Below are 24,019 nucleotides of genomic sequence, written 5' to 3'. Positions count from 1 at the left end.
TTATTTTAGGGAGAGTTATAACCATGCACATGGAGACAAAATTTGGCTCTTTGCTCAAGAAATATCCACATTGCTTTTTCTTCTTTCCCCGCTGTAAGGGGTCTGTATCGTGCTGCCTGGAGCCAAGCTGTCTCTCTGTTATAATAGTAGCACTCTGTCCCTTGAAAATTTGCTGCCATGCCTTGATGTTACAGAGAGAGAGGTACCAAACACTTTTGGTAGACAAAAAGGATTGGTTAAAGGCTCAGGAGGTCAGCTTATCTTTGCAGGGCTCTACTTTCCCCATACCCTGCCCTAACCACACCATGACCTGGGCCCATTGTTGCTTGCCTACTTGACTGATGGTTCAGTCTTAGTGTTATGGACTCTTTTGTTGAGGAGTCTTCTTCTAAGTTGGCTGCTTGCCCCATTCTTCCCTGCATGGGTCCCAAGACAGTCACCTCTTAGTTCTAATCCCACCCTTACCTTCTGGGTCCCTATGGACTTACCTCTCCTTGGGGTGTAATCTTGTCCATGTCTCCTTTTTTTACTAGGGTCCTGAAGAGGTTATCTCCACCCCTCAGGACTGGACTGACAGAGCAGTCTCCTCCCTCACTTTGCTGGCTCCCTCCAGGTAAGTCTGTGGATCAGGGCCTTCCTCCAAGCCCCGGAATCTGTTACTTCTCCTGTCATCTCCCTTCCTCGTCTCTATCTTCACCTTGCTCCCCCTTCCTCTGAACTGACCCCTGGATGCTTCCTTGCTGTCCCTTTAAATCCCCTTTCTTCTTGGCTTTTGACATGCTGCGACCCAGCTGTTTCCTTAATTAGTCGGGGCCCATCATCTTTCCCATCTTGGCTCAGTGTGGTTTCTTCAGCATCTCTGGATAAGTTTTGTTCCTTTGTGTTCTTCATCGTGTCCCTGTGGCAGGGTGCTTTATCCACCCTGTGACACCCACAAACACAACTGGCCATACCGTGCCTGCTAACCAAGGCATACGATGTAAAAAGCTGATGACTTTCATTAGTTTCTGTGGATTATGTGCCTGCATAACTGCTTTGAAACAATGCAGAAGACACTGTAGCTCAGGCCAAATCAGCTCTGTTCGATAGTGAAGGAGGCGCAATAGATTGCATTACAGTCCCACTTCCATGAGATTGGGGGCAGTTGCTCTGCAGAAGAGATTCCTTGTACTCTCTGCCTCTTCTCTGCCATGCAGTTTGGCTGTTCTGAAATAGTTAAATCAAATGAAGTCCATTTAAAGTGTGTGATAATGAACTTGCATTGAATTACACTGAGATTAACTCAATTATCTGCATTGTATCTGAGACATGAATGCATGAGTGAAGGTAAACCATTTATTGTTTATGAATCCAGGATTCTCAGTGCTGGATTTTGCTCATGGATCTCTGAGGTAGTGGAAGGAAATGTAAAATCAAATGTAGACAGACAGCTTCCTCTTGAATACATATCCAGTGAGGCTCAGTAACACTTGTTATGCTAGCAAGGGTGTGGAATAAATTACACTCAAGAAATTTGCTTCAGATGCACCTATTTTGGATGATAGACCTTGTATGCTGTATTAAATCCAAACCTCCTTAGAGATGTGCCATCACAATTGTGGCAGACAGGTGGATCTGGAGAGGCACAGTCTTTGTAGAATGGCAGAAGACCAGCAGATCAATATTTAATGCAGAGGCTGCTGCAGCCCCTCACATGAATAATGCATCCCTGTACTTTTAGGTACAGATGGGGTATTAGAAGTGGATCCAAATCTCTCAGATGGTCCTTACCTTAAAATAGGTCAAACCATATCAAACTACTCCCTCCTCTATACCCACACTTCGAGAGAGTTTAACGTTTGTATTCACTTGAATAGTGTATGTCTTATTGTGGAGAAAAAAGGTAGTTTAGATCTTAGGGCAGAATCAGGCATTTAGAATGAATTAAGCCCCCTTCCCTGAGTTAATTAACTAAGAAGTATATGGACACACAGCATATTGTGAAACTCAACTTTACTATACAGGTTGACATGCAAAATAAAAACCCACTGGGATTAAATAAAAGAATCTGAAAAACACATTATGTCAAGTAGCCAGACCACCTCTCTTCTTTTTCATGAATGAACATCTCTGCCTGAGCATTTATCCTGACAAACGATTAAAGGCAAGTGATATGATAGCATGCAGTACTAACATAACAAGGTATGAGCAAGAGGGATTTTCTTTTGACTAGTTAAGAAATAGGCTTACCAATTCACAAATTTATTATAAGATTAGCCTTTAATACCTGATAATCACCTTCGTCAAGGAAAATTTCTTCTCTGTAAAAACGCAAATGTAATTTATAGATGGGTCTTGAGCCAGACTCCTGGGTGGGAGATGACGTTAATAAAAAGTCCAGCATCTCTCTAAAGAGAGAAGGAAAAGAAATGCCATTTTAGGAACTGGTCCAGGGTGCAAAAGAATGGAACATGGTAGCACAGAAATGAAACAAGCTAGCATATCACGTGTTTTAATGTTATTTTCATCATTGCAAAAGTAAATGTGGTCTCTGTATCTGACTGTCCATTGGTTTGGATGCAAACCCTTTTTAAATAGCATATTTGTATGTTAGGGGATTATTTACAAGTAAGCCCACAGGTAAAGAAAAACCACACGCAAATATGCAGGTTTTAATGGGAGTAGTGTTACATGCGTAGGCATCTGTATTATTATGATTATTGTTACTATTATTTTACTATTATTAATAACAGCAATACTAATTCATAATAATAGTATTAATAATATTTGCATTACACAAGGTCCTTTTGGTCTCAGATAAGAGTGGGACTCAGACATGGACAACCACATGTTGAAATGCAGTCCTTGCTGTAAGGAGTTTGCAATCTCAATTGCCAAAACAGTCAAAATGTGGGAGTAAAAAAAGTACAGAGACGTTCAGGGTCACACAAGAGAGATCAGACTAGTCCAGGACTCTTGAATCCTCATATTGTATGATAGTTTAGTGCTTTATAAACTGTGTTCTCCAGAACTCTGGGGTTCTGCAATTGGTGCAACATTATTATTCACAAATGTAAAGATGTATGCAGCAACATTAACTTGTAATAGATAAGTCAGCATATGAACTAGTATCCATTCAGTGGCATTGCAGACTTAGAAGTTCAGAAGTACTTGACAGATGTAAAGTTTTATATACAGATATAAATGTAAGCCTGTAGTAGAAAATTGTGATCTAGATTTCAGCTGCTGCTTATCCTGTTTTCTGGAAATTCAATGAGATGAGGGTTTGAGAATCACTGGGGCTTGGAAACATATTTTGACTGGTCTGTTTCTCTGTAGGAGGTAAGAATACAGCAATATAAAAAAAAAAAATCAAACTCAGCAAAGTATGGGACTCTTAGAAGCATAAAAGCATATGAGCTGTAACAAAGTTGCTTTGGATATGCAGAGAGAGAATAAATAATGGGATTAAACAAAGGTCATAGGTTTCAAAATATCAGTCCCCTCTTCTTTAGATGACATGGAGGAGATTAGAATTTTCCAGATTTGAACATATCTCTTTCACCAAATGAAATAACAGTCTGAAAGCCCAAATGTTAGACAAAAGGCTTGTTTATTTAAAGTATTAAGGCGATCTGAGGCTTAGGGCTCTCATTCTTTCACTTCCTATATGATTCTACATATTGGAACAAAAAAAAATACAACTGGAAAGAGAAAGAGAGAAACTCTTCCCTCAGGGCTGTTCGTATCACTATCTAACATGTATGTTCCTCAGTTAGAATATTCTTGTGAGACTGTCCCCAGGTTAGGGCTCACCTGGAAAAGTTACAGCTCTACAGAAATCTACATGCTTCATTACACTGTAGAGTACAGAGGCAAACCGATCCTGTCATCTTAATGTTGCAATTACAAGACTAAATCTCTGTGTTCTTACACAAAGGCATGGGCAGGGGGCCCTTTGGAAGGGGTTCAGCAAAGTTATAGAGCTGCCTGAACTTGAGCCAGACAAAAACTACTAGAACCTGAACAAAAGGAAATATTTTACAGCTAAAATGTCTTTTACCAAAATGTTTTTCTTTCTCAAGGCTGAGTTGAAAAGATTTGAGTTTGGTATAACAACGTGGTAGAGGAATCATGTTTGGCCAGGTGGCAAATGCACATTTTAGGCATTGTCTCAACCTGCTTGGGACTAGTTTTGAAGTGTGTGTGTGGGGAGGGGGCAACATCTTTCTATTTATATGATGGCAGTGGTGCGCTAGGTGGAATGGATAGATCATTCTATCTAATTTCTTATACATACGTAGAATGCTAGGTTCAAAGGCTGACCGTCAAACTGAGAGTTGGATTTCTCAGTATGTATATTTTCAAGCTCTTTGACACATGCTATTAGAGGACCCTGTATTTCAATTGCTCCTTTTTTTCATAATGGGTGTAGATCAGTCTTTCTCTCTGCAGAAACCTGGACTAAACAGGATTGTAGTAGGGACTGAATGGAATTTCACCCTCCTTCCCCAAATCCACAGGCAGACTGTGAATCTGCACTACAGCTTTTCTATATTTTTTATTCCAGGCCAGAGGTTGCAGTAAGTGGTTGCAGGCACCCACACCCACTACATTGTTGTATTTATATTATTTATTATCCTAAAGCCTTATTCCATCTCTTTTCTGAGCTTAGTTTTATGCCTGCCTGTTCAGGATCAGCTCATAGACTTTGTGGTCTGAGCTGGAGTAAGAGTTAAGGAGGCAGAGACTTTCTGACATTGTTCCACTTACAAGTTGTCAGCACAGCACCACCATACGATTTTAAATATTCCTTGCAGAGAGGCAGATGCATTTGTAGAATCATGCAGTGCATCAAATTAGTCTGTCTATATTGTGCAGAGGGGTATAATCACAGAATGTGTAGTTTAAAAATCAGTGCATGCCATGTGATAGCATTAATACATGAAAACAACTAGATGAGGAATACAGTACATATAATTACAAGTAAAGCCAAAATGGTGCACATGGGTTGAGCAGTTGAGCAGACTTTGTATTAAGCATGATCACAATTATTAATCATCGACTCTCTAATTTACATGTTCGTTGCACATTTCCAATGCTTTATCCTCAGAAATGAAGGAGGCAAGATATCTGTTTTACACCAGTGATGATATCCCACCAATCTGGAACTGCTGTAAGAGCAAGGATTTTCCCTGAAAGGGTTTCAGGAAGTTACAAAACTCCTTTACATCGCCTGTTGGATCTGTGTATGATTTCCAACATTACACAAAATAAATACCAGGAGACTGGTGTGGTTTATACAAGAGTTTATAGAGAAAAAATCCACCCACCAGCTCCCTTGCTGAGGATTACAACCAGGTCTCTGCTGCCAAGTTCTCTGTTTAGGTAAAGCATGAGAAAATCTGCCATTTTTTTAAAGTCACAAAAGGGGTTCTATAGTGGGGGCAGTGAGAAACTGACAGCTCTCTCTGCTTAAAAGGCAGCTGTTCCTTCTCAGGTACTATTATTAACAAACCCTAAGGTAATATTTGCTCTGAAATATGTCTAATTGAAATAATTTACTCTGACCCTTAGAGAATTATGAAACTGTTTTCATCATGTTCACACACAGCAAAATAATTATGAAATGCCATATGGAAAAGACATCATGTGGTATATGTATTTTTGAATGTATACTTTTTTAAATGGTTCCCACAGATAAATCATATAGTTAATTTACAAAGAAGAGGTGAATAGTGGTTCTTCACTATGCAGTTTAAGTTTAAAAATGGTTTCAGACCAGGCAAATTTACAGTGGCGATGACATGCAGTAATTGCTCTGATCACAGGACATATATCACAAAACATGTCGATAGCACCATTAAGTTCCACTGTGAAAAAATGCAGTGGTGAAATTCTTCTGATCACTTTCTGTTGTTGCTCTATGTCAGTGTTGTAATATGTGCAGGTACAGCAAGGTTTTGAGTTAGCTTTGCATTTGTGATGTATCCATTCTTAAGTTTGTCTGACTTGCACTGAAGCACAGGCTTCAAACATCTATCCTGAGTTGTATGCAAACAGTTTAGTTCATATTTGGATCTGTCCCTGTTGTGTGGTTGTAAACCTCGCATATATCCATAGTGCCTTATTTCCTATCCTAGAATTCCTTGTTACTTTATTCTGTAACTCTGGATGTCCCTGTTGTGGGGAGAATAACAGAGTTAGGGGGAAGTGATACATTATTTCCAACCCAACTATGTGGAGACACTGGGAAGTTAATACTGCCTAAGATGACACTAGAATTTGGTTTTTTTTTCATTAAAGTGAAGTCCTAGAAATTGCCATCGGTGTAGGAACCAGTGGCCGAACAGCTGAAATAGGGAACATTATTTACACGTAGGCCAAAGCACATAGCTGTATACAAATGGTACACTACCTTCAGAAGTTTCATGAGATCTTTATGACTGAGAGTCGGAATTTTTGGGATATCCTGAAAAGAAGAACAACCCCATGATACATTTAGAGAAAATCCATGAGAGGAAATTTGCTGTGTTCCTCTTCCTGCTGTCCAACCCTTGGAGGTATTTTAGAAGAAGGGCCTAGCAGTAGAATATCCCTGGAAGCCTTGGTGGGACATCTTAAAAATCCACAGGAGAACTTTAGAAGGCTTGATTGTAATTATGGGGTAAGAATCTTTTACCCCAATCTGGCTGGACATCAGACTTTCTTGTGAGACTTGGTAATTCTTGGTTCCAGCTGAGTAAAAGATGATGAGAGAGTAGGGTATTCTTGATCTTCCTGCTTCACGTCCTATTTGAAATCAGCAAGTGGAGAAAACTGAAGAAGTTTGGGTTTTCTCACCCATTATTATGAACTTCAGGAAACGTCTGGTTCTAATTTTGGACATTTCATGTTAGTTCCTTCTTTAAAAGGACTGGTGAACTGGTTCAGATAATCTATTCCAGTGACAATTAGTAAAATATTTCCAAGGTCCTGGACACATTGACCAATATTACTCCAAACCCCATTATTGTATTTTTAGTGGTCACAAAAGCTTGCAGAGAGATTCTGTAATTGCGTTGTTTATTCTCCAATAATGGTATCATTATTGTGCTTTATCACTGTAGTAATATACTTGCCAGCAACCTAGTAACTCTTGGGCACAATCAAAATATTTACCCAATCTCCATACTGTGAAAGAAAAGTCAGCAAAAGCCAATTCAGAAGGGCCATGCTGTATTTCTGAGGCTCATATTTTAGTAACCAAGCCTCTCCTCCTTCCAGCACATCAGTGTCTGTAACACTAGTCCTGTAATAACCATGCTTCAGAGATGGGAATGATAATGATATTTTTTAAAACTCTGTTACAAGTAGTTAAAGATGGGAATTTACAAACACCCACATTACTTGTGGTCACTTGGGATATCCATATTTGATAATTCCCTAATCTTCAGAGCGGTAACCACATATGCTAATATTTACTCACTCTGCCCATACAGATAAAGTATCTCAATCCTGTTGATGTATTTGTGTGTGAATGTTTAAATTAAGCTTTTCTGCAACACATCACTTCTGTGAACTGACTGCATTGAAGAAGCAGCCTTACTTCTGGCTGTTTCCTATAAATCCTATTTTTTAACAAGGAATGTAATGATCACCTTCCTAATTTCTAATGCTATTTCTGATGTCACACAGACCAAGAACCAGGTTTCCCCTTTTAGTAGTTTCCAATCATTTGTGTTTATGTTTGCTGAAGGTACTAAATTATGAGCTATTCAAATGACCTCAAACAAAAGTAACATTCTCTCTGAGTTACAGTGCATTATTATTTTACTGCAGTATCCTAGAGCATGAAGTAGAGATTTATGATACACTTGTGTTTTCCACTTCAGTTTGTGTAACATAGAAAAGGTAAAACATCTTGAATTCCACACTATTCCCTTTTTAAACACTTGTGTCCTTTGGTGTGCTGCTTGATTAAAGTACAGTGAGAAGGTCATTGACCAAACTTTATCTTCCACACAGTTTCCCACAGCATGTATTCCTCATAGGGAACATTTTCTCAGCTCAGGTTATTTCCAGAAATGTTCTCAAACCAGAAGAACAGTCCTTGCAGTAAAACATTTCATTCCCACTTTTTATCCTTTATCTAACAGTCCAGTGTTGACAGCATTTATGTTTCTTCTATGGACTGGGCCAAGAACAACAGGATTAATGAGGTTGTCTCTTCATGAATGTATTATATTTTTTCCTCTGACCTTTGAAACATGGGAATCTTCTGTTTGTAATATTTCTTAAGGAAGGAAAAATCTCTTCTATTTAAGCTGTTGTTGATATCTGCCATTGGGGTCTAATCCTGAATTTTGTACATGCACAACCCCCAGTAACTTTGATAGGAGTTTTGCAACTGAGTTAACTGAGAATGCTGAATACAAAATGAGTGCCCCATCCAGACCCTTTGCGTGTGTGTTTACACATTAGCCAGCATGTGTGGTGTTAGGAAAATGAAACCACAGAGAGTATCTCTATTTCCTTATTTTCTAGGGAATTGCACTGGAGAAGTAGGATGTTTTAGAGACTTTCTCAAATTAAGATCTGAAGCTGATTTCATCAGATGGCAAGATCTATATAAAATTGGATGATCCGTTAAGAGCATTAATTGTATTCTTTTCTCCAAAGGATTACACGTGCAATGAAATATAAAATGTGTAGGTTTGGATGGTGGGAGAAGGACAGAGATGTTGTAACTACAGAACTCTTTGGAATGTTCTTGCTTGTTATTTGTTAAATTCTTGTTATCTCTGACATTGAATCACTGAAACTTAATCAAGATAGGATAATTTTTATCTTCAGAGGGGCAGGGAACATGAAGATCTTTGCTGAGGACAAAATCACAAACCTCCTTTAAAATAATACAGTACAACTATTTGCATGTTTAGCGCATTTTATCCATATTCTCAAACCACATGAATGATTTTAACTTAACATGATTAAGCTTCCACACAAGATAGGTTGTGGAATGAATTCCCGTGTTGCAGCAAGGATGTTGAAGCAGAAAGAAATTGAGTAATTCAGCTGAAGTTGCAAGCAAGTCAGGCCTGATATAAGAACAGAATCCGAGAGTGTCCATACATGAGCACGGAGGCTGCTCCAACATGCTGGAATTCCAGTGCATTGGAGCAGACTTGATTAATCAAGTCTGCTGGAGGGTGGCAAATGACACTCTCCAGGAGCCTCCTGTGTCTCATGTATCAGTGACCCTGCATTTAAAAATAATGGTGGGGGCGCTTGAAATAAAGTTCTTCACATGAGCTTTAGTTCAAATGCCCCACCACCATTTTAAGCAAGGGGACACTGATACACGAGACATGGTGGCACTATAATTAGATTGGCTCTCAGAGCCTCTCTAATTAAAGTGCTACCCACCCCACCCTACCCCGAGAGCATGTGTAAAAGTGTCCACAGATTCTGCTTCCCTGCTTTACAGTCCAGAGAATGTTGTTCTGGAAACAAGGCAGGCTAATTTTAGAGCCCTTTAGCTTTCAGATGCTTTCACAAGAACCAAAGGTTATGTGAAGACTTTCGCCATACCTGATCTATGATCACACGCTTTATTTTAACTCGATCAAGATCATGTTTGTAGCCTGATCTAAGTAAGTTGGTGGTTGGGAGGGGGATTGCGAAGGGTGCTAGCAGGTCAGCAGGGGGCTTGGTAGAATTGAGGAGGCTGGAGTGCCTGTAAGGGGTGGGTTGTGCAGAAGTGGAGGGGAACTGGAGGGCTAAAAATAGCTCTGTCAGGATGAGATGGGGGCGGATGGGGGGGGGTAGGGAGAGTACAGAACTGGGGCTAGGGTGAGTAGCCGAACTTTCCCAGTTTCAGGGCTATGTTCCATATAAGTGCAGATGTTTGGTAGATTTTATAGATTCATAGATATAGGGTCAGAAGGGACCTTGTAGATCTAGTCCAACCCCCTGCCCTGGGCAGGAGAGAAAACTGGGCTCAAATGACCTCAGCCAGATAATCATCAAGCCTCCTTTTAAAGACCCCCAGGGTAGCAGCCATCAGCACTTCCCTAGGAAGTTGGTTCTAGATCCTAGCCACCCTGACAGTGAAGTAGTGCCTCCTGATGTCTAGTCTAAACCTACTCTCTAACAACTTATGGCCATTTTTCCTTGTTACTTCGGGAGGTGCTCGGGGGAACAAAGTATCTCCCAAACCCTGCTGGTCCCCCCTAATAAGTTTATAGATAGCCACCAGGTCCCCCCTCAGCCTTCTCTTGTGAAGGCTGAACAGGTTCAGGTCCAGTAGCCTCTCCTTATAGGGTCTGCCCTGCTGTCCCCGGATCATGCGAGTGGCCCTCCTTTGGACCCTCTCAATACTGTCCACATCCCTCCTGAAGTGCGGTGCCCAGAACTGGACACAGTACTCCAACTGTGGCCTGACCAGTTGCATAGAGGGGGAGGATCACCTCCTTGGACCTGCTTGTGATGCATCTATGGATGCAGGACAAGGTACGGTTAGCCTTACTGACCACGTTCTCGCATTGTCTTGATTTGGTTAACCCTTTCCCAATCTGAGTTCACCTCCTCAGGTGAACTAATTTAGATCAGGCTGGCATGTGCCCCCCGTGTGATTGGCCCTCAGTGGCCGGGGAGTGGGGGTGCTGAGAGAAGCACTTCTGGTTTTGCTGCTGGGACTACCTCCCATCCCCACATTGGCGATCAGCTGCTGGTGTGGCACCAGTCACTCATGAGACAGGTTGCTGCTTAGATCAACCTAAGTGTAACATCTGCACATACCCAAAGACATTGTTGAAGGACTTTAAGGAATATTATGTTAGAAAACACTAATAAACTACTGTCTATGGTAGTTAACTTTTGGACATCACTTATTATGTTACCCATGGCTGTAACTGGGTACCAGAAGGCAGATTTAGGATTGCATTGAGAGAGTGGTATGTACCTTTACTTTTTATTTCCTGTTTTTTAAGTTAACCTGTAATTTATTGATGTTTCAGAATTATTAAGTGTAACTAAACCTGATGTTTTAGAAGGACATGACTTTAGCAAAGTTAATTCCTCATTAACCAAGATTTTAGGTAGCAACTATGACTTCTCAAGTATTATCCCAGAAGGTGTATTAATCCCTGTATTCGGCATTTTCCTTGCAGTTATTCTCACAAGGCCAACTTCTAATGTGCATTGTACTACCGTATAACTAGAATATCATCAATTAATCATATTTCCTGTCTTTTTTCCTTTAGACCCTTGAGCTGCACATTTACTATGGTATATTAGGAAAGACAATACATTAGATGCATTCCTTGAAAGTCCCATTCACTCCTCCTACAGGGAATAATTTTAGGGCTGGACTTCTTAGGACTTCAAAATCTTCACACCTCAGGATTTTAAAAATGTAGTTAATGGTGAACAGTGAATACAAGTTTGTATCGTTCCCTTATTTATAGTTGGTAATTAATTTTAAAAAAGAACAGTTTAATTAAACTTGGAATTAGGAAATTCATTAAAATAAAAAAGAACAAAACTTAATTAAAATGTACTATATCTTTTTCAGTGGGGTTAACTGTTTTATTATAAGGATTTACAGACAAATGCAGACAGGACTAAAACTTCAGGGAATATCTCACTACACACAGTTATAAACAAGTTATGGAACAAGAATCATGTTTGTATATCTTTGTCTGTAGATAAATATCTTACTATATGTACTAGAATAACTTAAAACATTACTATTTGATAGTAATTTACAATTTATCGTAATCTGACTGGCTGTGACATGACCAAATTCACTTATATGGCTAAGTACAGATAGTCAAAAAGCTGAACACTGAATCGATTCAATCTTCACAGGTTAATCTAAACTGCATAGATTAAAGTGATAACCAAGTGAACAGACATTCACTTTTGATTCTGGAAATAAAGCCACATGCTTGCAGTGGCCCAGGCTAGATGCTGAGGCTGGCAGGGGGAGGCTGGCGCTAGAGCATGCCTCCATGCTCTACTAAAGCAGACAGCTTGGGTTAAGGCTAGCCTGTCCACCCTCCAAGGAGGATCTGCAGGGGAGATGGACAGCATCCTGGGATGCTGGGGAACTGTGACAACTTGAATCTGGAGGGGATCTGGGACAGAAGTTCAATGAACTGATTTAACTTAAATCAGTTAAGTATGATGGTACATTCATCCAGGTTTATTTTAAAATGGTTTCAGCCATTTTGAAAGTGGTTTATGTGCCCAGAACTTCTGTTGTGTTACAAATTTGACCTGGCTTCTGATCACTTATACAGGCTTATGTGTAATTTATGTCCCTAGCCTAAGTGCTAACATTCAGACCTAAGTGTTACTGCTTAAGTTACCAATAGTACTTTTAAGAATTATATCTGGGGTGTTTAGTAGATTTTAAAGCAATTAGATGCTCCAAAAAACTCCCCCAAACTGGAATGATTTGTGTGTCTAGCTACTTCAGGCTTTTTTTTGAAAATACAAGCTGTTCATTTTTCTGTAGAATAAAATGAAATATTATTATTATTACAAGGTATCTTTTTCATTTCATGCACTTACAAAAATATGAAAAACCTTCCCTCTTTTTAATCTTATCAGTTCAGGGTACCTGGCATTTTTTTAGGCATTGAATAACAGAAGTAAGAGTTTAAAAGAGACAACAGTTTACTGAGACAGTTTATCTTTGAATTCTGTACTACTTCTGCTTGAACCTGAAATAATTTTTCAAAGACTAGTTCTCTGTCTCTCTCTCCCTGGAATTGCTCCTGATCATTCAGTTCTATCAGTCACAAAACTTGTAAGATTACCATTAATTCTTTGCTAGACATTCCAACCAGTTGACATTTATTTTCCTGTTAAATTGGGAGTGAGAAAGAAATTTAGATTTTTATTATGGAATGGAAATTCAGAAAATCTTGACCTGGAAATGTTGAAACATTTTAGCTCAATCTTTTCAATCAAAATGGAATAGTTGTAATATTCTCTAAATTGAAATGTGCCTCTTAAATTTATTGAACTGCATTTTCCTATACTGGTACATTGCTACATAGTTACTATAATTTATTAATCCTTATTTTCTCTATGAGCTGGTTCCCTTGCTGGGTAACATCTCTCAAAATGCACCTAGAGTAACATGACTTACACAGTTCAGTCACAGAAAAGCTGTGTTAACTTATGTTTTAAGGTGGTAGCCTTCCAGGGAGCCTAGAACATAGAAATGAATGTGGGGACTGGAAAAGCAGTTCCTATAAATCAATGAACTGACAGGAAATACAGTTAAATGTGTTGCACTGCTTCAAAGGGAAATGTTTTGCGTCCATTCAAAAAACAAAGTATTCTGAATGGGGTCAAACTGATCCAAAAGGAAATATTCAATTTAATTTTCCAGAAGCAAGTCAAATTTTTTGTATGGATAATTCCTCACCACTCTACTCATTAGGCTTGATTTAATTTGAAATGAATATCAGTTGTACCTCAGTTTAACCTATGGCATGGATATAATTAGTATTATATTAATATAATCTATTATATTTGATAGCACTGGTGTGCAGATATCTTAACAAAACTTTGTAAAGTATGTTGGGATCACTGGATGCAGGGCACAACAAAGAACGCAAAACAAAGAATGATTATTTTGGACATGATATCATATCTTTGAGATGTGGAGCCACTTCTGAGCTTGTATAGTTTCTAGAGAACTAGAAGAGCTGGACTTGCAGAAAACACCTACTTCAGAGTTAGTACCTAGAAGGAAAGGTGACCACAGCAATAAAGTAACAGATGCAGAAAAGCCAAAATCTTTTAAAGGGGGCATCTGCAGAACCTCCAAATCCAAGTTCTTAGGGAATACGCTAATTGCACATAAAGCTCTTTAATGAGGTTGTTGTCTCCTTTAAAAAAAAAAAAAACTGAAACAAAAAAGAAGCTAAATGTTTTCTTTTTGGTAAAACAGATATGGTTAGAAAGAAAGACACCACTTGTAAAGAGCTGTGCAAGGACCCCACACTCATGGAATATTTTAGGTCATGTGTTTGCTTTCTGAAACATTTGGTAGGTAATAAGTATCATGGGAGTATATCTCCATCTGGAATTAGCAGGTTCCTCTTTGTTCAATTGTTCCTGAATTTTCAACCAGCTGACTTGCTTAAAAGTATTTAGATTTTCTTTAAAAATAAAATATTGTAAATAAAACCAAGCAGCTTAAGAGAAGTACGTCTTACTAGGTTTCTTTAAAACATCAGAAGCTGAGAAGGTCTTAAAGAGGCAGCTGCCAATTTTGATGTTTGTTGTTATTTTATGGTAAGACTTGGTTTGGAGAAGCGTATCATTTCTATTTCCTTTTCTAAATAGTATAAAAGAAATTAGAGATGGGAAAAGAACTATTAGGTCATCCAATCAACATACTCCCCTTTCCCCTCTTCCTTGAGAATGTAGAATTGTTTCCTTCACTGTATTTTTCCAGTTTTGTCCAGTCTAAACTTGGCATTACATTTTAAAATCTGTTGGTCCAATGGGATGAACAAGAATAAGTGGAGACTTTACATTTTGTCCCTTCCCCTCATCAGAAAACTGTATCATTTTCTTCACATTTGACTGTTCTTGTGCTCTTTTGGCCTTGGCCTATGTTGGGAAATATTATATTAAAAGATAAAGCAGATGGTATATCTTTGCAGGTGCTATGGATCACTACCTCACTCCTGTAAAATTTAATTTTTGCTTCGGGAAACTTGGAGTGGAAGAAAGGAAATGCTTCTTTTACCTTCCCTGATGCACTGTAACACCCAAAAGTAAGGTCCTGAGACCTGGCCACCTGCTTTTCCAATAGACTCAAGAAAATAGCATGTTTCCTTGATGGCTTTTAAACTTTTTTATTATGATTATTTTACTCTGTTTGCCAAGTACCTTTACAAAATTATTGCCAAATCACAGTGGAGATTGTTAAATGACACTGAAGTCATGACATTGGATAAATAATAGGAAATATTTACAACTGAAAATGCTTTCAGTGAACAGTTTGCAAATACAAGCTCAGAAATGGTGTCCAACACCACTTCATCATTAGGACTAACATATGAAGGATTGTTGAGAGCTTCAGATTTTAGTTTAGAGATTATTACATCAGATACTTCACCTGTGTATATCATTTTAGTGACATTGAACAACGGAATGGAATTCTACCTTTTTGCACTCTTTGGGCATGTCTACATGTGCACTTTAAGACACATTCACCTATTTTAATGTACATTAAAGCATCACAAAACTGTGCACTTTTGCTATGTTCATTAAAATAGGCTAATGTGCCCTTTCTAGTACCTCACAATGGAGGTACTCAATTTAATGTGCATTAGCAAAAGCTCATTAATGAATGTGTAGATGCACCCTTTAAGGATCTGATTCTTACAATGAATAATGCCAGTGAAAGAATGACACAGACTTGCAAATTTTGTAGCAGAAGAGAATCAAGATATACATATGGCTTAAGACCTTCCAGACATTTAGTTAGCTTGAACTAGAACCCAAATATATATATATGCTTTTCTGTGTATATGTATGATTAGAGCAAATATTTATCAGAGTACTATAATTGGGAAGACAAGAATTTCATAACTTTGCAACCTACAGCTTGAGGTAGACTCTTGGCAAGACATCTGTATATATATTTCAGTGTAGGTAGTTATCAACTGTTAACATCAATGGGAGAAAGATAGGATCTAGTCTGTTTGTGTGCACATGAGACTCTTGGTTACCTCCTGCTTCTTATTTTCACTTACTAAGACTAGAAAATCAACTTTGTTATGAAAACAAACTCATTATTTGCAACTTGTAAATCTTTCAGGCAATGCATATGTTCATACTTCACATTTTATACATTGTCCCTTTTATATGATTTTCAGTGCTCTTAAATGTCATTTTTTAATTATAAAAACTACTGATACGTGGAAAGAGTCTTAGCAAAAGATAATAAAACAAAATGATCAGACAGAAGTAGGCTAGACTAAAGATAACAGTGAAATACAAGTTACAACATTTAAGGACAGATGAAGTGTATGTTGAGGCAAATCTAAACTTTAAAACAGTAGAAAATATTTTCAGATGTTGACCATTTTGAATTGCAGTATCTCTTAACAGGTTTGAAAAGAGGCCATTTCAAGAATCTAGTTTATTGCATTGTTGTACTGTAGTTAGAACTCCTGACTGATTTTTGTGCTGTTGTTTGCTGAGATGACTAAGTTGTCATTTTTAATTAGCTTTATGCTCTTCTCAAAGGCTAATTACTTTACTTTTTATCAAGATTACTTGATTGGTAATGACAAGGGTGCCATGGTTACGTATTTTTAGAGAATTCCCCAACCTGCACAATTATATGATTTTTAGTTCCCTCTGGATTCTTTGTGCAGTAAAGCCTGCAGTAAAAATAATGGTTAAGAAAAATACATATTTCCTAATGATATCAGGAAAATAAAGTATCTTTCTTTTTGGCAGCAGAACCATCGCAAATATATTTAGTCAATGCAAATAAATATTGTTTTGCCTCCCTCTCTATCCCCAATATTAGTTCTATCCTATTAGCTTGAATGGAATTATATCAGAAGGATTGAATCTGAGGGCAGAGGCTTCTTTTCACTACTTGTGCATCTTTCCTTTTCATTTTGGATCTCTTAAGATTCTGGACATGTGGATCGGTTGAATGGCATTCTTGTCCCAAGGCATACAAATTTCACAGTCATATACTGATGCTCAAATAGAAGTTATCTCATTGTGTAGCAGCATTGGCTTTAAAAGCATTTGAAATAGGCATCTCAATGGTGTACTCACAGTTGAAATCTTTCTTTTGTGCAGTCACCTATAGATGACTATATATGCTTGTTTGAGGCATCTGCACTTCTAAAGGTGATGCATCTGTAAAATACTACCTCTAAGTGAAACAGTGATGGGCAAATAAATGCTTCTCATGCTTTTGACATTTTGTATAAATACATTTATACAGAGAAGCACTACTTTACCCCTGTTCTACAATACATAAATACACGTCAGATGTGTGGTAAACCAGAATTCTCTCAGGAGCTTGTCCTGAAAGAGAAAAGACACAATGATTTAGAGTCTACATCTGCAACTCTTGCAGCTGCTTCAGTTTCTACTGTTGAAGGAAAATTTGTTGCATCAACAGACTCTTGATGCAGAAGCATGAGGGGATTCCTGATGCAGAGGCATGAGGGAATTTAACAGTACAGGCTTTTAGAAATGAATGGTACAGGCCTAAAGGAAAGGGGAAAAAAGGAACTGATCTGCTGTAAGAAGTAACTGCTCCTGCCATCAGATGCCCCACCTTGATTCATGAATTTTGCTTCCTAAATAAATGAAATAGGATCCTCCTGGCCACTTACAACTCTGGTTATTATTTAGTAAAAGAAAGATGCCTCAAGACTATTTTAGGACAACTCCTACAAAAAGATAGTTTAGATTTGATGGAGCCTGGCTACATAGAGGTTTAGGTATGTAGGCAATGAAGCCATATTAGGAGAAGGGAGATAAGTAGAATTAGATTGTGGGGAGCTGAAAAGGGGACAAAGAAATTCCTTTATTTGCAGGAATTCTATGTTTTTATAACAAGACAAAAGTATTTCAGAGTTGAATGTGTTTCTTTTCAATCTGCGTAAGTAATGCTGTCTTCTTAAGCATATCTACTTCCTGTTTTTAACCAGAAATCATATCTGCTGACTTCAGTGATGAAAATTATTTTTACTGCTTCCTACTTACACTAGCATAATTTTACTGTCAGATAAAGAAAAAAGATAATCAAAGCATAAAGGGCACCTACACAGATGCTCCAGGGGTGGCATTTTAGAGTGGTTCTCTAATTTCAAATAGTGCCCATCTATAAGAAAGGGAAGAAGGAGGCTCTATGGAACTAGAGACTGGTCAGTCTCACTTCTGTCCCTGGAATAATCATGGAGCAGGTTCTCAAGGAATCCAATTTTAAGTGCTTGTAGGAGAAGAAGGTGATTAGGAACAGGCAGAATGGATTCATTCCTCACCAACGTGATTGTCTTCTATGATGAGATGACCAGCTCTCTGGATGTGGGGAGAGCAGTGGATGTGATATACCTTAGCAAGGTTTTTGGTGCAGTCTCCTGCAACACTCTAAGGCTAGTAATCAATGGGTTGAAGTCTAGTTAGCAGCTGGTATCCAGTGGAGTACTTGAGGGATAGGTTCTGTGGCCAGTTTTGTTCAATATCTTCAACCTTCTGGAACCCTCACCAAGTCTGTGGATGACACAAAACTGGGAGGAGGAGCAGATATGCTGGAGGGTTAGGATTCAGCGAGACCTCGACAAATTGGAGAATTGGACCAAAAGAAATCTCATGAGGTTCAGCAAGGACAAAGGCAAAGTCCTGCACTAAGGATAGAACAGTTATGCACTGGTACAGGCTGGGGACTGACTGACAAAGCAGCAGCTCTGCAGAAAAGGACCTAGGGATTGCAGTAGACAGTATATGTTGCATATGAGCCAACAGTGTGCCCTTGTTGTGAGCAAGGCTAATGGCACACTGGGCTGTGTTAGTAGGAGTGTTGCCAACAGACTGAGGGAAATGTTTATTCCCTTCTATTCAGCCCTGGTGAGGCCACATCTGGAGTACTATGTCTAGTTATGGGCCCCTGTAACAGGAGCCAGAAGGCTTCTGTTACGTTAAGAGGAATCTGTAGCCAGGAGGGCTGCTGGCTAAGAATCAAGCTAGCTACGAATGAGTTGGTTGCCGGTAAACTGGCAGATGGCTAGGCAGAGCAGCTAACTTGAGACAAAGCAGACAGGTAGACAGCCCATAAGCAAAGGGCTGCAGATAACTGAGCTAAACTGTAGCAAGGAAAGCAGCTGAGTCATCAGGCATAGAAGGGCAACACTTGTGAGAGGCTGCAGAGGCACATAACTGGCTGGGCATGCAGCCAGTGCCTGCAACCAGGCAGTCAGTCTGACCCTGCCAGCTGGAGGGCAGAAAGCTCCTAAACAAGGTTGCAGAGGATTGCCAGGGTGCCTCCCGTCTTGAACTAAAATACCACAAGAATGGAATAGATGGCTTGCAGGGGAATATGACTAAAGTAGAGCCAGGCATGGGTTTCACCACCACGAAGCTGGGATATAAGTTTGGACCCAGTGGGCACATCTACATGAAATGCTACATCGCTGTAACGATGGGCTATGTTCTGTAGCTCATTGCTGTGATGACATAGCATCGGCAGGCATGAACCATGACATCGATGCTACTGTGCAGTAGCTCATTTCTACTGTGCAGTAGTGTGGGCAAAAACCTGTGTGGCATTGGGCAATGCACAGTAGTGCCGGTTATTGTGTAGTCATTTAGTACTTGCTTAAGCAAGTAGCAACAGCTGCGCAGTGCGGCACATGTGTAGACTGTCTTACAGTCAGAGGACTTCTTCTTTTGTTTACAGTTTAAACCAGTGGTTTGGGTTCAGACTATTAGGGGTGGTCTGAAGGTCCCATTAGTACTTGAGGGGCACATGATGATTTTGAGTATTGCCTGGGGCTAGGCAAGACAAAGGCAGACAAGATGAGGGCAGCCAGTGGCTGAGATGGCCGGAGGCTGAGAAGAAGAGAGAGAGTGAAAATGAAGAGATGGCCCAAGGCCAGGAAGGCTATGGACAGAGCCCAGAAGGGGCAAAGACCAAGGCCAGGGGCTTGAAGTCTGAAAGGGGCAGAAACAGAGTAAGAGATAGGGGCGGGGGCCCAGACTGAAGGACACAAGGGCCGGGAGCCCAGAGACACTAACAACTGACAGGGCTGAAGCCAAGAAAGCTTAGACCCAGAGCAGTGGGTCAGGGCTGGAGGCTTGCAGCCAGAGGGAAGTGAGGCTAAAGCCAAGAGGGCTGAGGTCTCTACAGGAGACAACTGTGTGTTAAGGAACACCTGCAAGGCATGGACACAACTATAGGGGAGGTCAGAAGTTGTGAATACCCGAGAAGGCAACAGGTGCCCTGGGACACATATGGAACAGGAAGGCCCATTTAGCATGAAAACGGGATTGAGGCCAGCCGGATTCTGACAGGGGGTCCACTGGTGGGATGTAGGGCTGACGCTTGCTCTAGGACCCTTAGGCAGCTTTCCTTTAAAAATCAACCAATTACAACAAGATGTAGAAAGCAAATGTTAAAGGCGGGGGGTACCTTAGAGCCAGAGCTGGGCAGTTGCTGCTTGCTCACCAGGGGGCATCACAGCCTCCTGTGACAGCGGTTTCTTTACAGCCCCCCCCTACAGAAAGGATGCGGACAAATTGGAGAGAGTCCAGTGGAGGGTAACAGAAATGGTTAGAGGGCCGGGGAACATGATGAAGAGAGGCAGAGAGAGTTGGGCTGACTTAGAGAAAAGAAGGCTGAGCAGGGATTTAATAGCAGCCTTCAACTACCTGAAGGCTGGATCTAAAGAGGATGGAGCTAGACTATTCTCAGTGGTGGCAGATGACAGAACAAGAAGTAGTCTCAAGTTGCAACAAGGGAAATTTAGGTTAGATATTAGGAAAAACTTTCTTACTAGGAAGGTAGTAAATCACTGGAACAGGTTACCCAGAAAGGTGGTGGAATCTCCATCCTTGGAGGTTTTTAAGACCCGGCAAAGCCTCGACTAAGATGACGTAGTTGAGGATGGTCCTGCTTTGAGCAGGAGGTTGGACTAGATGACCTCCTGAGGTCCCTTCCACCCCTCATCTTCCATGATTCTGCATACAGCACTTCTTCTCTTCTTCTCACTGGTTTGATAGCAAATAAACGAGAGAGAGTGAGATGCACACTTAGAATGATAATGGAGGCACAGTTGCAATAAAGCTGCACCCTGTAGCGGCAATGAAAGGCATAGATTGTCCTTGAGAGCTTGAAAAAATAGGGGAGATCCACACAGAAGAAAGAACCCAGCTTGACTCTCAGAAAACTGACGAAATACTTTTCCTCCTAAACGGAGCCTTTTCCACTCTCAGTCTAACCCTCGGCAGCTCAGCTTTCTGTGTGGAAAGTTCGATGTGAAACTTGCCTCCAGTATAAATAAATGATTCCACATTCCGTCATAATAACATATGCTCATGCAGAGCTCAAAATTAGAGGGAATATGAAGTGTTCTATTAATTGCATGAATGTTGATTGTTAAAATCATGTGTTAATTGGTAATATCTGTGTGCAGTAGGTTTCCTCAATATGTGTTAGATTACATTAACTATGCTCGTGACTAACTTATCAGACATTAGGCATTTTATAGAATGATTTTTAAGCATTTGTGTAATTGGCTCCGATAGACTGTCAATAAAAAAAAGGACTAGAAGAGGTTATAGAGAGTATATGCAAAAATGATCAGACAGATGTATGGAGAGTATTGAACTCTAAATTGGATCAGTATTTTTTTTTTCAATGGAAAGCTTTTCTGAAAATATACTTTAACAACATTTTCAAGAGACTGGTTCTTTACTTAATCCCATTTGGGTTAGGTAACAGCAAGTCTTCTTAATAAGGCTACCCGGATACTTAAATAAGAGTGTAAAATAAGTGTAACTATTTTTCTTTACTTAGGTTATCTTACCTTTCTGTGTTTACCACCCTCTTTCTCTCAGGTGTCACCTAATACACATCAAAGGCAAGATGCACAGATTATTTGTAGATCTGTTCTCTCACATCCTACTCAGGTTTTTATCCATCAGTCCCTCAGCGTAGCAGTTGAGCCATGGTTATTTTGTAATGTGACTCACATCTATGTGGTTCCTTTACTTTCCTAGTCTGAGGCAGAAATTGCACATGGATCTGGGGTTTTGGTGGATATTTTGTTTTATTTTAGGAAGTGCTACAAGCCTTTATTAGAAAAGGTAAGGTTCAAGAAACTGGCCTTGCACTTGGAAGTGAAAGTTGTGAGATCCGAAGTGATTCTTAAGACCTTCAAGGATGAGTTTTATGCTTTTGGTCTAGTCCCTTAGAGAGACCGACAACTCCATTTAGCAGAGCAGTAGAGGTGACAACTGCAGTCTTGTTTCAAGAGCATAATGCAGTCTTTCACGAGTACACGTGGCATATATGTTCTGTTTGTCTGTGTTTGAGGAAGGTAACATTTTTATTTTGGGGCAGCTGGTGAAGTAAGGTTAGGCTAGTGAATGTTGCTTATGGCAAGATAAAAAAAGAAAGGGAAGCTAAAACAAAACTACAAACAGATTTCCGGGTTGGCAAAAGAATTGTGTTAAATGTTTAATGGATTACAGATAAAGAAAATTGAATTCACTTTGCTTGGAACCAGCTTGATAGTGATGCAATGGATTAAAATAGAATGCCTGGGACATAAAATGGATGGATTTTGGAAAGAAGAGAATTTACAGGAATGTTTCAAGTATTGAGTGTGAACTTTAAGGTAGTCTTATCAAGGATGCTACTGTACTATCTATTCACTTACTGAACTCACAACACCCAATGGCCATGTACTAAAAAGAATAAGATTTAGGCAGACTTCATAATTTGTCCTGAGAAATGCAACAGATTTGAGAGGAAATCAGTTTTAGCCACCATCCAAAATGTTATCTCTGAATCAAACAGTGCATAAACCATACTCACAGTTTTAATTAAAGAAAAACTGACAAATTACTAAGATTCTAGTGTTCACAAGATGGTTATCTGTTATAGGAATATTTTTTTCCTAATATGCTAGCTCTCATGCACTAAATGGTCTCTGAATTTATTTGATCATAAATGGAAATTATGGCATAAATACTTAATCATATTTATTTAAAAAAATGTTTTTCCACTTCTTACCAGAAAAACTAAGTCAAATTCATGAAGCAATGAATTAAACAGGATGAACAAAGTTTAGTAAATGGGATGACCGCTGGAAATATGTGAGAAAATTAACAATTAAACAAAATTAACCAGAAGGAAATTACTTACTAATTTTTAAGAGTCAAAGGTTAATCTAAAATGACTACCAGCCCTCAATAGGTTAACTGTCAAATTAAATAACAGGGACATACAGTGGTCACTGGCTACCTGGGGGATAAGATGTTAAATTACTTACTGCAGTTCACATAATTTACGAAGAGATTAGCTCCTCTTTCTGTGTCCATGGTTAGCTTGTGCTAGGAAGACTTTGCATTCCATAGAAGGTTTTGTTAACCTACCAAGCACAAGGTCCTGATTGGTCATGGGAGAATCTGGGCTAAATGGTATACATTTCCGATGATGTAAAAGTAAATTAGAGAACAGGGCAAGTTATTACACTAGAGAATGTTGGACTATGGGGAATAATAAAAATCAGGTTACTCTAATTTCCTTTGAACAACTAAATATATACAGGTCATTATTTCCTGTAGTCCGCAAGGCTCCTAGTGCAGGTCCAGCTCTGAACAAAAAGCCTCTGAGACAAAAACAACAGAAGAGAGCGTAGGGAGCAGTGAAAAAGGTTATGATTCTAGTTAAGGACTGGATTAAGTATGGTTTAGAAATGTAGTATTCCTGCTCCCCTTGGAATGTTATTTTGATCATATGAACAAAGACATTTTTAAACTCATAAGAGCTATTTGCCACTGGTACTGTGCAGAATTGTATTTTGTTTTGTGGAGAAGCATCTGGGACCTTTTGCATGTGGGACCTTATTGTCCCACTTCCTTTAACAAGCCCACAGCAAATCCAGTTTAACCAGGTCAATGTGAACTGATATTTCCATTGCTCATGCTATGCACAGTTTCTTTTGCTATGTTTTAAAAATAACACACACTGCTCAATAATTCACCTTCCAGCCACAAAGTGGATGTTGCCTCTACTGCTGCATAAGCTTTGCTCCTGGAGGGTCTGATCCCAGGTCCACCGAAGTCAGTGAAAAAGCTCCATTGGCTTCAGAGGGCTTTGGATCAAGTCCTGAGAAGGAATGAGGTAGTAGTCAACTTTTAGCCCCTAACTAGTGCTTGTTATTTTTTTTCCCCAGAAGCAGCTCCATTTATGCACATATTGCTAACAAGGAAAATTCTTCATTTTGGAGAATGGGCACTGGAAGCATTATCTCCCTGTTTT

General features: G+C 39.4%; 1 long non-coding RNA gene across 1 annotated transcript in view; it reads left to right on the top strand.

Annotated features, from left to right (window-relative positions):
- The first annotated feature begins 536 nt into the window (after nucleotides 1-536).
- The window catches only part of LOC132250408 (uncharacterized), an 84,578-nt gene continuing 61,095 nt past the window's right edge, over nucleotides 537-24,019 (top strand). The window contains exon 1 of the long non-coding RNA XR_009462123.1: nucleotides 537-613. This is a non-coding gene — a long non-coding RNA (uncharacterized LOC132250408). The remainder of the gene's footprint in view (nucleotides 614-24,019) is intronic.

Source organism: Alligator mississippiensis, chromosome 4, assembly GCF_030867095.1.
Source record: "Alligator mississippiensis isolate rAllMis1 chromosome 4, rAllMis1, whole genome shotgun sequence".
NCBI lineage: Eukaryota > Metazoa > Chordata > Crocodylia > Alligatoridae > Alligator > Alligator mississippiensis.
Note: the sequence above shows the minus strand (reverse complement) of the source record. Positions and strands in the feature narration are given on the sequence as shown.